The 13312-nt window shown below is 42.7% G+C and overlaps 1 protein-coding gene across 2 annotated transcripts in view; it reads right to left on the bottom strand.

Annotated features, from left to right (window-relative positions):
- The window catches only part of LOC127007408 (eyes absent homolog 2-like), a 95814-nt gene that overhangs the window by 80349 nt on the left and 2153 nt on the right, over positions 1-13312 (bottom strand). The window lies entirely within an intron of this gene.

Below are 13312 nucleotides of genomic sequence, written 5' to 3'. Positions count from 1 at the left end.
TTACAGTCTTTAACCCTATCCCTCCCACGCACGCGAAAACACACACAATAATATATAAAATAATAAACACTAAGAACATATATTTCACCCCAATCGTCCGTCATCCTTTGAACTTTTATTACAAGCCCCGTCGACTGCGAAACTCCAGTCGAGACCCACGAGGCAGCAAAACACACCCAGCGTCGAGGAGGGAAATCGACATCCACGTGAATTCTCATTATAAAACCGAACTGCAACCGAAGCTTCTATTCAAGGCCGCAGAAGGAGGAGGAGAAGGAGGAGGAGGAGGAGGAGGAGAGTGAAGTCGCGGGGGCAGCGGCTTGTGGTCTAGCGTAAAGAAATAATTCGTGAACCACAGCATGCGCATCCCTACCTTCCATTGTTATCTTCCTCGCTTCTTCATATTCCATTTATCTCCGCCCTTCTTTTCGCCAGTCTCTCCCCTCCCTCCCCTCCACACACACACACACACACACAAACCGCAGCCCATCTACAGTTTCCGCGGGCAATATCCTCAACATAACGTGATCATTTTTTCTTGTTTCGAGTTACTGTATACACGAGCGTGGTGGTGGCTTTCTCGGTACGGTTGGCAGCCTTGTTTATCTTATGCTGCTGAGGCTCCTCCTGCTCCTGCTGCTGCTACTACTACTCCTCCTGCTGACGGTGCGTTACTTACAAGGGAAATTGGCGTTTAAATCCCTTCACTTCGGCTTTTTCTCTTCCTATGTTGATTTTGCGATGTGACTCGGGGAAGGAAAAGGGACACGTGAGGGCTGATCCTTGAGAGAGAGAGAGAGAGAGAGAGAGAGAGAGAGAGAGAGAGAGAGAGAGAGAGAGAGAGAGAGAGAGAGATTAGGTAGGAGGCCAGGGCGGAGGTCGGAGGTAGGGAGGGAGGGCTGGCGGGGAGGGAGGAGGGTCCGCCAGAAATGCGTGCCATGTGAGAGAGTCGGCTGAAGACTCTCCCCTCAACTCAACTCATGATCGCCACATTTCTTCCTCTATCTCCCCTCCCATCTATCTGCCTCCACCTATCTATCTGGGACACGCGCGTCTACACCCTATCCCCTTATCTATCTATGGGGGTGGAGGCAAGACGGATGTACTGGGAGAATGAAGGGAAGGGAAGGGAGGGGACGAGGATGGGGAAGGGATGGGCGAGGTGGAACAAGGCACCGTCTGTGGGGACTCGGGATGCCTGGGGAGGTAAGACAGTGGTATAATATTGCTCATAAGGACGGTATGCTTTTGTTAGTGGAGGGGAGTTTGTGTGGAGGGAGGGAGAGAGAGAGATGGAGGGAGGAGGAAGGGAGAAGGCAGTATACAGAGCCACTCCTCCTCCTCCTCCTCCTCCTCCCACTAACTACTTACAACTACCATCGTGGGACTTAATTAGGCAACATGTGGTTTATTTAATGTTTGCAGGTTGACCGCCGTTAAATATATACGGTTTTATTTTTGTTCCCTGGATCGGCTGTGATGATAAAGATGATGCTTATTATTGTTATTAATATCATTATTATTATTATTGATGCTGATGGTTAAGAGCGTTTTGTATGGCTAGATTAAGAGAGAGAGAGAGAGAGAGAGAGAGAGAGAGAGAGAGAGAGAGAGAGAGAGAGAGAGAGAGAGAGAGAGAGAGTGAAAGCCTACTATACCCCTCATCCCTTCCTTAATCTTTCTCCTTCCCTCCTATACCCAGTCTTCTCTTCCTTCCCCCCTCCTTTCCCTCCCTCACAAAAAGCCTCTCCTCTCCTCTCCTCTTCCTCCTCCACTAACAACGAGGATCTCACGGTATCAAGGAGGCTCTCGTCACCTGTCTCTCTCTCTCTCTCTCTCTCTCTCTCTCTCTCTCTCTCTCTCTCTCTCTCTCTCTCTCTCTCTCTCTCTTTTTCCGTGTTCTTTTTGTGTGTTTGTTTATATGCGCAGATGTTCCTAGTTAAAATTAAAATAAAATAGTATTAGTGAATGTTTATAACAGAGAGAGAGAGAGAGAGAGAGAGAGAGAGAGAGAGAGAGAGAGAGAGAGAGAGAGAGAGAGAGAGAGAGAGAGGGCGTAAGAAAAATAGGTTACAGGATCAGAGACAAACAAAAATTAAAGTCCCATTGAGAGAGAGACACGTTTCCCCATAGAACAACACACACGGATATCTTCCAAGCATATGCATCTTGAGAAACATCACCTTGACCCCAAGAATGAACACAACAAGACAAGCCACCACGCACGCGGGTTCGAGGATTAGCAGTTGCGAGATAGCGGAGGAGCGTAAAACATTCCTACAGCCAACCTGCAGGACTCCCTCGCACTCCTGCCAACCTCCTGTCCTGCTGTCCCTGCCGCCTCTACCTCTGCTATCCGCCTCCTGCTACAGTTTCCTCATCCCGTTTCAGTGGTAGGTCGAGTCTGGGTGTTCAAGATCCTCCAGGTCGTCAAGATAACGGGATAAAAGGACTATCTCTATGACTAAAAGTGCGTAGTGTGTGCACAAGAGGGTTGGCAGACATGGGAGGCAGCGCGGGGCATGGTGAAGGCGACCATTGACTGCTGCAGTGTAAATAAACTCACTGGTTCCTTCGCCCAGCACCAACACGAACACGGACACTACTCCAAGCCCAGGAGAGCGCCACGTATACGCTCCAGCAGCGCCACGACACCCGCGCCACGAAGGCAAGAACGCAATATAACAGGCAGCCGACGAAGACCTCCCGTCGAGCCGAGCGCTGTATCAATATCGGTCAAGGCTTGGAGTCGTGAACTATAAATACCTCGCTGCTTCCCTTCCTGCAGCACCCCGGCGGAGGTGCCTCCCCTAAGCTAAAACACAACAAATAAATGCTAAGATTAGCCAGACTAAATATTACCCTCGGCTCAATGTAACTAATACTTGCTGCTGAAAGGAGTTCAATGATCAGACCAAAAGTTAAAAGGTGAATGTCTGTCTGTCTGTCTGTCTATATGTATGTATGTATGTATGTATGCATCTATTTTAAACTGATTCATCTCTCTAACGATTGATTAATAGGCAGAAAGATAGATGCTCAGATAAATGGATGAGTATGGGTGAAGATAGATAAATAGATAAATAGACAGACTGATAGATAGACAGGTAGAGGTAAGCAGGCGGATCGATAGACACAGACAGACAAGTAGATAGCTGATACACAGAGTTTGAGGGGGAAGGCGCTGGGGACCCGAAACACAGGTGCCATAGTTAACAGACTCGAGTTTACCCTTAGAACCACTCTCGCCTCTCTCTCTCCCTTTGACCTGACATCTCATCGCCCCCCTTAACCTAGCCCCTCCTTCCCCCAACCCACCCCCACCCCTGTTTTCTGGCCCCATCACAACAACGCGTCACCCCAGGCCGCACAAGAACACCCTCACACACACAAACAGACGCTACCCTCACAAACATAAGCATAAATATTTGTTCTATCCACCTGTGCCCAAATTACCGCAAGATTAGTTCGAATATGCTTACTAGTCACACACACACACACACACACACACACACACACACACACACAGTCACGTTCATTGCCGCCAGTTTAAAGAATACGTGAAAGAAAATGTATATATGTGTATGAATGTAGGTAGGTATACGTGTCAAGTTCAATATATTGCTTTCTTTAAAATGGTGCATATCATTATTTTCCTCTTAAATATTCCTTCGGGACGTTGCTGATCGCTTATGATAAAAAAAAAAAACTATATCCTTCTATAACGCGCTGTCTTTAAAACACTTGAGAGTACACACACACACACACACACACACACACACACACACACACACACAACATCAACAAAAAAATAAATAAAACGTATTAGCGAGCCGTGTGGTCGGTCATTGGGGTTCGTACGCACGTCCTCCGAGAATGACGAACGCTGGCGGCTGCGAGATAAGAGTGTCACTTAACAGCAAGCAGATGGAGCGCGTCGTAACTTATCGGCCATCCTTTACGTCCGCGCTTACACCATGTTTGGGGGAAGCGTTTCATCACCTAAGGATTTATCGGTGATTTTTTTGGGGGGTAGCTTCGTGAATATATAAACATCGGGAAGGCATTGCATAAGACAGAGGTGATGATTTTATGCTTTATCGCTCATGTTTTAAGACCGTGGCCGTCATGGTTCTTTACAGTGTCCCTAACAGATTTATCGGTTATTTTTACTCATGGGGGGAAGGGGTGAGGGGGCGAGGGGGTGAAAGGATGACGTGCTGTACATGGGAGGTTTAATTAAGTGTTGGGGGTTGTGTGGGGGTTGTGCTCGGTGACAGGACTTTCATTCTTAAAGGGTCGCATAATAAGACATTTCGTTGCCCTAGAACACCTGTTTGACAAGGCTTTCGTAGGAGTAGTTTTATGACCCTGATGGTAGTTTGACTCTTCCTCTGTACCATGAACCTGAAAAAACACTCTTTAGAACCCGACCGACCCCCTCTTTGACCTTAAGAAATAGCTGATGTTAGGAGCGAAAGTCTTATAATACCGACCTTAGTAAATGTTCCCACACGTTCAACTCAGTCGTTCGCACATATTAATTTCAAGGTCTCGAGCAGTTTCCTTATCTTCATTTATTTATTTGGTAATTCATTAATTCACTAATAACCTACCTTTCTAAATTTTACAAAAGATTAAAAGTTCAAGCTTTTTAACCATGTAAGAATAAAGAACATGATGCCAAAATTTTGCTCTCGAAAACAACATGAAACATAAAAAAATTGAGAGAAAAAAGTTCCGCTTCAGTAAATAAAACGACCCAGTGGATTTGCTTACCTATTCTTATTTTCAACACAAAATGACTGTAGTTGGGCTTAATACACGGCAAAATGAACTCCGTTGCTGCTAACCAATATACTGGGAAAAAGGGGAAACAATGCTCACAAAGGACTTTCGATTTACAGTATCCAGCTTGGCCCATCTCCTATTCCTCGTCCTGTAAATACTCCTTTCCTTCCTCTTATTCTGCTTTCTCCTTTTTCTCCTCCACATGACTTAAGGGATGTGTTTTAATTAACGTAGGCACAGGAAGCAGTGTACTATAGTCTGTTCACTTAAGTCTGACCCAAGCTGACAACATAAACCTAAGCGTGTTCGTAAGCACAGTGCAGATTAGAAAGTGCAGCGTGAGATAAACACAAACAGAGGTTAAAGAAAACTTGGAAGCCATAACAGTAGCCAATCATCACTCAGCTTGCACACACGCTTAGGTTTATGTTGTTAGCTTGGGTCAGACAAGTGAACAGACTATAGTTAAGCTCTGATTGATCCAAATTCTTGAAGTCCTTAAAGATGATAAGTATTCAGCCGACCATTCGTTTAGATGGGTCACGCTAATGGTATGGTGGCACAAGGACGTCCCTCACCAGTGCAATGAACACACACACACACACACACACACACACACACACACATCGCTTACTGTCCCGTGTGTACCATGCAGCCCTTTAACCTCCTTCAGGGATACGCTTCGGCCATATCTCCTCCCATCTAAACTCAGCACGAGAGAATCCCTTCCTATCTTATTTTGCATTCTTTATTAGGCTGTTGTGCATTATACGTGACAGACGCAGAGGCCGTTCGTCTCAACAAGACCTATAATTATGCTGCCTGGAGTGTGTTTTTGGTATTTTTTTCTTTTCAAGCTGCGAGTTGATATCAAACGAAGCCTCTTTTTCTACATATCCCATGCCTTTTTGTCCTAGTTTTTCTCTATTCTTTTTTTAGTCCTATAAGACAGACACGGCAGCCGCATGAAACCGATGGGCGACTCTCCTGCATGATGAAGACGACCTGCCCGCGGGTGTCTCCTCGTCCGGCACTGCACGGCTGGCGGCATGCCCCTTCGCCTTTCTTTGGGTGTAAACCAAGGATGATATTCTCAGACGCTGCCACCTCCCACGTCAACTATTTCCAAAGGCCGAAAAAGATATTAATTGGGTCTTCATGGGGGTTCTTTTACGTTTATGGTGCAGAAGAAGGGTCAAAATACCACCAGGGTCATTAAACTACCCCTGGAAATGCTCAAAACGCCTACGAAAGCCTTGTCAGGTATGTGCACTTGGGCGCCGATAGATTTGAGAATACTGGCCCAAGTTTCTTCAAAGTACGGATCACGCCCCATTACTGAACCACGAAGGACTAATGTCGACATTTCATACGCTTCACCAACTCTCAGTAACACACTCAGACTACGTAAGTAACCGCTATGTACTTTTAAGAGCATCTCCCCTCACCCACCACCAGCGCTAGGTCTTACAAACAATAGTTATTCCATTTATTTTTGCGAACGACACTTCACACACTTAATTTGCCTTCAAGAGCGCACACTTAGAGCATGTAAGGAACCTCTTTATACTTGCACGTGCAGCTCCACTTAATCCCCCCTCCCCCACGTGGCAGCTCTTGCAAACAATTATTTTTTTTATTTTTATATTGCGAACGACATTTCTTACGCTCCATAAACTTTCAAGAGCACACTTAGAGTACGTAAGGAGCCTCTTTATATTTGCACGTGCAGCTCCACTCATACCCCCCTCCCCCACGTGGCACCTCTTGCAAACAATTATTATTCCTTTTATTTTGCGAACGACACTTCAAACGCTTCATAAACCCCCAAGAACACACTTATAGATTTTAAGGAACCGCTGTAAACATGTGAGAGCAGCTCCACCCATCACCAGCGGCAGCTCTTGCAAACCATTATTCCTTTTATTTTGCAAACGACACTTCATACGCTTCATAACCCTCAAGAACACACTTAAGAGAACATAAGGAACCGCTGTATACTTGTCAGTGCAGTTCCATCCACCACCTGCGGGTCTTGCAAACAATTATTCTTTCTTTCATATTTCGAACAACACTTCATACGCTTCATAAACCCTCGAGAACACATTTAGCTTACGTAAGGCACCGCTTTATACTTGCATGTGCAGCTCCCCTTCCCCCCCGTGGCAGGTCTTGCGGGCAGCTGAGTCAACAATGGAGTGGCCGAAAAAAAACGTTTCATTATCAGCTTTAGTGTTGTGGACAGCTGGGAACCAACATACACACGGCGTCCGCGGCTCGGCTCAGTGACCTTCCCAGGGGGTCAGATACACATAACTTAGATGCATGGGGCGCTCACTCCTCCTCGTCTAAGTGATGTGGTGTTTGTCGTTTGGATATTCAAGAAGACGCGTGTATGGTTCAAAGTAATGCCACATAATTGTTCGGGGGATGTGATCTTACGTTTGCCTCCACGACGATGCTTTTTTTTTCTGGATATTAAAGAAAATGGATGGTAAAAAAAAATGGCACCGGAATGGTTAAAAATGTTATCAGTTTTTTATTTTTTTTATCACAAAGGCGACAGCTCAAGGGCACACGAAAAAGGAAACAATAATAAAAAAAGTCCGCTACTCGCAGCTTCTAAAAAAAAAAAATCAAAAAAGGTGGCCGAAGAGAGGTCAATTTCGGGAGGAGAGGTGTCCTGATATCCTGGTGCCACGCTTATCTCGCTCGACACAAGTTATAGCTTAACCATACACTTGATTGCTAAGGGCGATTCTCTATACGCCTACATATTATTTTTTCTTCCACCTATGGGTATAAAAATATGAGGGATGTTAATAAGAAGTACTAAGTAATTGGTTCAGGAGAGCGGTCTAACATCATTCGACACAAGCTTCATTTTACACTACAGCTGTATGGAACGCCTCGACGCCTGTCTGAATATGATTTTCTTTTCCTTTCCTCTGGACATTAAAGAAGAGAATGAAAGTAGTATATAATTGTTTGGCTTTACATTATATATCTCTCTAGCTCGAAACAGGTTCTATCTTACAAGTACTAAACTACATGAAAGGCTCCTCTAAATCGGACTCCGAGACATTATTTTATCTCTTGAATATCGCAGATGATGGATAACTAAAAGCATTATCTCACTGGTTATTGATTGATTGATAGTTTATTGTTGCAAGGTTAGTGAATGCAGTTTTTCGTATGTCACCACGAAAGACTTGTTCTATTTTACTCCTCTTCTGAATATTGAAGAGGGTCAAAATTCATATTACGTAATTGTTTTGTGTACGTGGCCTAACACCTCTCGTTCAGCGTTGCCAGATTATCGTACACATCGCATTGCATTTTCGTAGTTTCTGAACAATAACGACTGCAAAAACAATCAAACAAACATCAATAAATAGGAGTTTTAACGCTAACGTCAATTTTCTATCGTGATTTGTGTAGGTACGAGAGTCTGTGGCTTAAAAGTGATAAATACGAGGTGGTGAGTACGATAATCCGGCAACGCTGCAGTCTCGTTTGACACAGGCTCGACGTACAGTAGTTGTAAGGACCTTGCTAACACATGCACGCCAAACGTTCCTTCACACTCCGCTTGCACGCAGTAGTCGGTCGCCCTCTCTGTGTGCGCGATTGTTTGGAAAGGACGTCTTCCCGGCAAGGCTTTACAGTAAAAACTTCACTTCATTACAACGGCGTTAACAATTCCCGGGCGGAGTGGAAAAATTTGGGCGTATTAATCGGGGGTTGTGTCCCGTCTCCTGGGATCTGTTCCCTTCTCCTATAATTCCTTCCCCCTCCTGTCTCTCTCCGGCAAATGGCCACAGATGTTGCGCCGACTAAACGAAACTTTCCAACTTTTTACAACGGCGTTAAGAAAAAAAATGTTCTGGACTGCAACTAAAACGGGTTCTGTAGACAGGTGCAGACAGGTAGATTGGTTGCTTTACTAATGTTTATCGTTTCTGATTTATCAAAGCAGCAAGAAGCAAATTTTGTTATTCTAAAGAAGAAATGAAGAAAAAAACATCTACTATGCAGTGCAGTCTCAATAAAAAAAAAAAAAAAAAGACCTGCTGACTTCTTACTCCTTCCTTTCAGAAAAAAAGGTAAGGTAACATCCACCTTGGGGCGAGAAAAACAAGCTCCGCAACTAACATTCAGGTAGATTGGTTGCTTTACTAATGTTTATCGTTTCTGATTTATCAAAGCAGCAAGAAGCAAATAATGTTGCGTATTCCCAAAGAAATGAAGAAAATGCCCAACATCTACCATGCAGTGTCTCAATTAAGAAAAAAAAAAAGACCTGCTGACTTGTCTTACACTCTCCTTCAGGAAACAGGTAAAGGTAAACACTATCACCTTGGAGGGCGAGAAAAAACAAGCTCCGCAGCTAACATTTACGGTGTATAACCAGGCTTCTAAAAAGTTATGAGAAAAAAAAGAAAAATGAACGAAGGAAAAGCGAATACAAGGATAAGGTAGGTAGGTGAATTGAGTGGAAAAATATCAAAGTGGCTGGTGGATAGAGGTTCAGGAAGGGACTGGGGACAGGGTGAGATGGAGGAATCTTGTTTGTGGCCACGCCGTATAACGTAATAAGCGAATAATGGCCCGCACTCTCCTCCCAACATGACCACACTCCTTCGAATAGATAAATTTTCCTCGATTTTCTTTCATTCATTATTTTTGGTGCATATCCTCATATCATTAAACGGGAAGAGTAGATGAATAGAGTAATAAAGACAAATTAATTAAAAAAAACCGCATATTCTAAAATCAGGTCGCGCTGCTGAAGGACGGAAAGCTATACCAACGAAAAGATAAGTAAGTGAATGGATAAATAAATAAAAATAATCATATACATAATCATAACCATAAACAACGTGCGCCATAGCAATATCAATTTTCTTTGCCTATTATTTTTCTCCTCTTCCGTTTTACAAGTTGTATAATCACGTTCTGCCCTGTCTGGGGGTTGGGATGGCATGTTCCTCCCTTCTCCTTTGTTGTTTACCTGCAACAATAAACTATCAATCAATCAATCATCAATCGTTTCTACAGGTGAGCCGTCATGGAGAGGAAAGGAAAGAGTAAGGGAAAGAGAAATGAAGGCGATAAAAACTGACGCATAGATTATATCGTTTGTTTGTTTTGACAGACGCACACACATACGAGGGCTCTTGAAAACCCCACACAGCGATCGACCGGGAAGCTGCACTTGTAAATATTGAACTGACACAATGCGATCAAGTTAAAGCTTAAAGGTATATATCGTCACCCTCATAAAATAATCGCCTAAATCATTTTTCAGCGATTTCCAGGTTTTTGTATATATCAATTTTTCATCATGTGACGCCCAGTTTTGTACAGTTGCCTTCGTTATTCAGGGTTCGAGTGTTTTAGAATTGGGATTTTCATTCCTGCATAAATCTTAAGCCAAATGAGATAATGACAGTTATTCTCTGATATCCTGAAAAGCAGAATATAATGACTTAGGCGGTTTGTTTACGAAGGTGACGATATAAAGCTTGAATATCAATGTCCATACTAAAGATAGGATTCTCACAATGTTGAAATAAATATCCGAAACTTCCTCGTATCAATATATTTTTTTTAGTGTGTATAGAATAATAGCAGACGATTTTTTTTACAAGCATAACACCGACATTGTGAGGATATGTTGGGATTTCTGTACTTCACACAAAATAAAGTCCTTGCATTGTCAAAACAGATACGACTATTTTCTACGCGATGTCTAAGAAGTTAAAAAAAAAAAAACATCCTGTATATAAATAGCACAGAAGGTCATCACACGGGCTTTTTAGGATGATAGGTCTTGTTCATAATTACGCATAACTTACAGGTGCCCGCGTCTGTGAGTTCCATATCCCCCGACGCTAAGGAGAGTTAAATGTATATACAGGCATGTTAAAATGATATGTCTTCTTCATAATTACGCATAACTGACAGGTGCCCGTATCTGTGAGTTCCATAACCGCGGACACTGAGGAGAGTTAACCCGGTAGCAGCGACGGGTCAAATTTGTGGCTTTACAGCGTACCAGTGACGGGCCAGATTTTTGCCATGATATAAACCCCCCAAAAATAGATGATGCATAAACTGATCACAAATGCGTTGATATATATTATGAAATGGTTTGCGTGAGTGATGATTTTTTTCTCATTTTTCTTGCTTAGAGGGAAAGGCCTTTAAGAAACATGATCCCCGCAGCTACCGGGTTAAAAGTATACACGAAACAACACTAAGAGCTCTTCAACGTTTAGACCCGTATTATCAGACGCTTCCCGCTCAAACAAAAACTATATACAAAGCACACAAAGGAGATTAGTCGGATTCTCATAAGTGCTGTGACGTTCATGATGCAGAAGCCTTGGAAAACTACCACTTGGCTCAATCTGCAACTCATGAAAATACCCACAACGTCTACGAAAATCTTTATATTCTTTACGTTAATGGAAACCGCTCAATGGCATAAAAAAAACACAGTAAAACAAAAGCCCGTCAGGTAAATGTGTGAGCCCCGACAGCTCTCACCTGCTCAAATAGTTAGGCAAGTACTACAAAAACGAGCGGCTACGAGCGGGGTGACTACTCGTATACGGAGATGTTTCGCTATTATCGCTACATATTTTTTCACTTCTTTACATTCTTGATTGACTCAGAGCGTAGTATTTACCGGTTTCTGACGCCTGACTATTGCCAAGAAACAAGGAATTAACTATTTTAACGATAATTTTAAGTGAATCTCCTTATTGCGGGGTCCACGAGACAGCTTTTGGGTCGGAAGTCGGTAAATATAAGAGGCTGAGGAAGACAATCTAGCAACTTTGACTGACTGATTGATTGGGCTGTAAAATCATGGCGCCGAAACTGCACTGGTCATAAGGCGCCGAATTTAATATACCTCGTTTAAAATCGTAAAATTATATAAAAAAAAAAAATAATAATAATCGTAAAATTATGTTACATTCTTGGGCGCAGACATTCGGCCACACTTGTCACACTGATGTCTTAACAGTCTTTAGTTGTTTGTTTTTATTTGTTTTGCTCCTTTAGGTTTAAGTTGTATTAGTTGTTCCATTTTCAACATACCGTCTTTTTCACACGGTACACTAAAAAAAAAAAAGAGAAATTAACTGAGACAGAATAACTAACTTAGAAATAGAGAGATTAATCAGCCTGACAATGTGCGCTTCAAACAGTAAACTTACTCACTTGTTTATGGAGCCCGGATTCACGCGGTAAGCTCTCCCTACCGCAACTTAACTCATCCCAAAACATTACTTCTTCCCTATCTGCCCTTCAGTCTCGACTTCCCGTCTATATAAAGCCATAAGCTAAAAACACGACAAAAAAACAAATCAAATAGAATAACTAATGAACAAGAAGAGTCGATAAACTTGACGATGTGAGGTTAAAATGCTCGTACACTTGTAACGCCATAAAACACTTGTACTTTACACGTGCATCGCTTAAAAATGTATGTGTTTCACCTGTCGCCTTTTAAAATGTTTCTATATCACTCGTGTATCGCCTTAAAATGTTTGTACTTCACACGTGTATTGCCGTAATAAAATGTTTGTACTTCACTCGTGTATCGCCGTAATAAAATGTTTGGACTTCACTCGTGTATCGCCGTAATAAAATGTTTGGACTTCACTCGTGTATTGCCGTAATAAAATGTTTGGACTTCACTCGTGTATCGCCGTAATAAAATGTTTGGACTTCACTCGTGTATCGCCGTAATAAAATGTTTGGACTTCACTCGTGTATCGCCGTAATAAAATGTTTGTACTTCACTGTGTACCCGTATAAATGTTTTGGACTTCACACGTGTATTGCCGTAATAAAATGTTTGTACTTCACACGTGTATTGCCGTAATAAAATGTTTGTACTTCACACGTGTATTGCCGTAATAAAATGTTTGGACTTCACTCGTGTATCGCCGTAATAAAATGTTTGTACTTCACACGTGTATCGCCGTAATAAAATGTTTGTACTTCACTCGTGTATCGCCGTAATAAAATGTTTGTACTTCACTCGTGTATCGCCGTAATAAAATGTTTGGACTTCACACGTGTATCGCCGTAATAAAATGTTTGTACTTCACTCGTGTATCGCCGTAATAAAATGTTTGTACTTCACTCGTGTATCGCCGTAATAAAATGTTTGGACTTCAGTCGTGTATCGCCTTAATAAAATGTTTGGACTTCAGTCGTGTATCGCGCATGCTCCACTCTTGTTTTGCGTCTATATGAACACTGCAGTTTAGTTTCGACATTATATCTTTTTAAAACTCTATACAAACCTAACTCAAACAAAGCGGGACAATGACAAACAGATATAGATATAGCAAGCTTGACGAGGTGCGTTTCGGATGGGCATGTTGTCGCCTTAAAATGAATATCGCACTTCAGTCTGGACATAGCTTTTCAAAACAAATTTGAGAAGGTGACAAACAGATACAGAGAGCAAGCGACGATGGGGGCTTTAGAGAGG

This window comes from Eriocheir sinensis, chromosome 3 (assembly GCF_024679095.1).
Source record: "Eriocheir sinensis breed Jianghai 21 chromosome 3, ASM2467909v1, whole genome shotgun sequence".
Classification (NCBI taxonomy): domain Eukaryota; kingdom Metazoa; phylum Arthropoda; class Malacostraca; order Decapoda; family Varunidae; genus Eriocheir; species Eriocheir sinensis.
This window is presented reverse-complemented; position numbering and strand designations above follow the sequence as displayed.